The sequence below is a fragment of the Bombus affinis genome, unplaced genomic scaffold (genome assembly GCF_024516045.1).
Source record: "Bombus affinis isolate iyBomAffi1 unplaced genomic scaffold, iyBomAffi1.2 ctg00001066.1, whole genome shotgun sequence".
NCBI classification, from domain to species: domain Eukaryota; kingdom Metazoa; phylum Arthropoda; class Insecta; order Hymenoptera; family Apidae; genus Bombus; species Bombus affinis.
Genome location: NW_026109532.1, coordinates 22,501 through 25,000, shown reverse-complemented (window position 1 = coordinate 25,000; position 2,500 = coordinate 22,501).

Here is a 2,500-nt window from a genome sequence, read left to right as displayed (position 1 = left end):
TCGCACCGGCCGAACTTCTTCAAAGTCCCAACGTCCCGTCGCATAGTTCCGTTTCTAGAAAACGTTCCAGCGACCAAATAAACGCTTAATCCCGACGTAAAACGTCGAGATACGTCCATTTGTGCAAAAATATTCCTACCTTGTAACACTTTTAAGCGAGATAACTCGAAAAAACGTGTTCGATACGGAAATTTTTCAAAGTCCCAACGAAAAAATCGAAACTTTGTAGAAGGTCTTGGGGACGACATAAACGCTTAATCCCGACGTAAAACGTCGAGATACGTCGATTTATGCAAAAATATTCCTACCTTGTAACACTTTTAAGCGAGATAACTCGAAAAAACCTTTTCGGTCTTTTCGCACCGGCCGAACTTCTTCAAAGTCCCAACGTCCCGTCGCATAGTTCCGTTTCTAGAAAACGTTCCAGCGACCAAATAAACGCTTAATCCCGACGTAAAACGTCGAGATACGTCCATTTATGCAAAAATATTCCTACCTTGTAACACTTTTAAGCGAGATAACTCGAAAAAACCTTTTCGGTCCTTTCGCACCGGCCGAACTTCTTCAAAGTCCCAACGTCCCGTCGCATAGTTCCGTTTCTAGAAAACGTTCCAGCGACCAAATAAACGCTTAATCCCGACGTAAAACGTCGAGATACGTCCATTTATGCAAATATATTCCTACCTTGTAACACTTTTAAGCGAGATAACTCGAAAAAACCTTTTCGGTCTTTTCGCACCGGCCGAACTTCTTCAAAGTCCCAACGTCCCGTCGCATAGTTCCGTTTCTAGAAAACGTTCCAGCGACCAAATAAACGCTTAATCCCGACGTAAAACGTCGAGATACGTCCATTTATGCAAATATATTCCTACCTTGTAACACTTTTAAGCGAGATAACTCGAAAAAACCTTTTCGGTCTTTTCGCACCGGCCGAACTTCTTCAAAGTCCCAACGTCCCGTCGCATAGTTCCGTTTCTAGAAAACGTTCCACCGACCAAATAAACGCTTAATCCCGACGTAAAACGTCGAGATACGTCCATTTATGCAAAAATATTCCTACCTTGTAACACTTTTAAGCGAGATAACTCGAAAAAACCTTTTCGGTCTTTTCGCACCGGCCGAACTTCTTCAAAGTCCCAACGTCCCGTCGCATAGTTCCGTTTCTAGAAAACGTTCCAGCGACCAAATAAACGCTTAATCCCGACGTAAAACGTCGAGATACGTCCATTTATGCAAATATATTCCTACCTTGTAACACTTTTAAGCGAGATAACTCGAAAAAACCTTTTCGGTCTTTTCGCACCGGCCGAACTTCTTCAAAGTCCCAACGTCCCGTCGCATAGTTCCGTTTCTAGAAAACGTTCCAGCGACCAAATAAACGCTTAATCCCGACGTAAAACGTCGAGATACGTCCATTTATGCAAAAATATTCCTACCTTGTAACACTTTTAAGCGAGATAACTCGAAAAAACCTTTTCGGTCTTTTCGCACCGGCCGAACTTCTTCAAAGTCCCAACGTCCCGTCGCATAGTTCCGTTTCTAGAAAACGTTCCAGCGACCAAATAAACGCTTAATCCCGACGTAAAACGTCGAGATACGTCCATTTATGCAAATATATTCCTACCTTGTAACACTTTTAAGCGAGATAACTCGAAAAAACCTTTTCGGTCTTTTCGCACCGGCCGAACTTCTTCAAAGTCCCAACGTCCCGTCGCATAGTTCCGTTTCTAGAAAACGTTCCACCGACCAAATAAACGCTTAATCCCGACGTAAAACGTCGAGATACGTCCATTTATGCAAAAATATTCCTACCTTGTAACACTTTTAAGCGAGATAACTCGAAAAAACCTTTTCGGTCTTTTCGCACCGGCCGAACTTCTTCAAAGTCCCAACGTCCCGTCGCATAGTTCCGTTTCTAGAAAACGTTCCAGCGACCAAATAAACGCTTAATCCCGACGTAAAACGTCGAGATACGTCCATTTATGCAAATATATTCCTACCTTGTAACACTTTTAAGCGAGATAACTCGAAAAAACCTTTTCGGTCTTTTCGCACCGGCCGAACTTCTTCAAAGTCCCAACGTCCCGTCGCATAGTTCCGTTTCTAGAAAACGTTCCAGCGACCAAATAAACGCTTAATCCCGACGTAAAACGTCGAGATACGTCCATTTATGCAAAAATATTCCTACCTTGTAACACTTTTAAGCGAGATAACTCGAAAAAACCTTTTCGGTCCTTTCGCACCGGCCGAACTTCTTCAAAGTCCCAACGTCCCGTCGCATAGTTCCGTTTCTAGAAAACGTTCCAGCGACCAAATAAACGCTTAATCCCGACGTAAAACGTCGAGATACGTCCATTTATGCAAATATATTCCTACCTTGTAACACTTTTAAGCGAGATAACTCGAAAAAACCTTTTCGGTCTTTTCGCACCGGCCGAACTTCTTCAAAGTCCCAACGTCCCGTCGCATAGTTCCGTTTCTAGAAAACGTTCCAGCGACC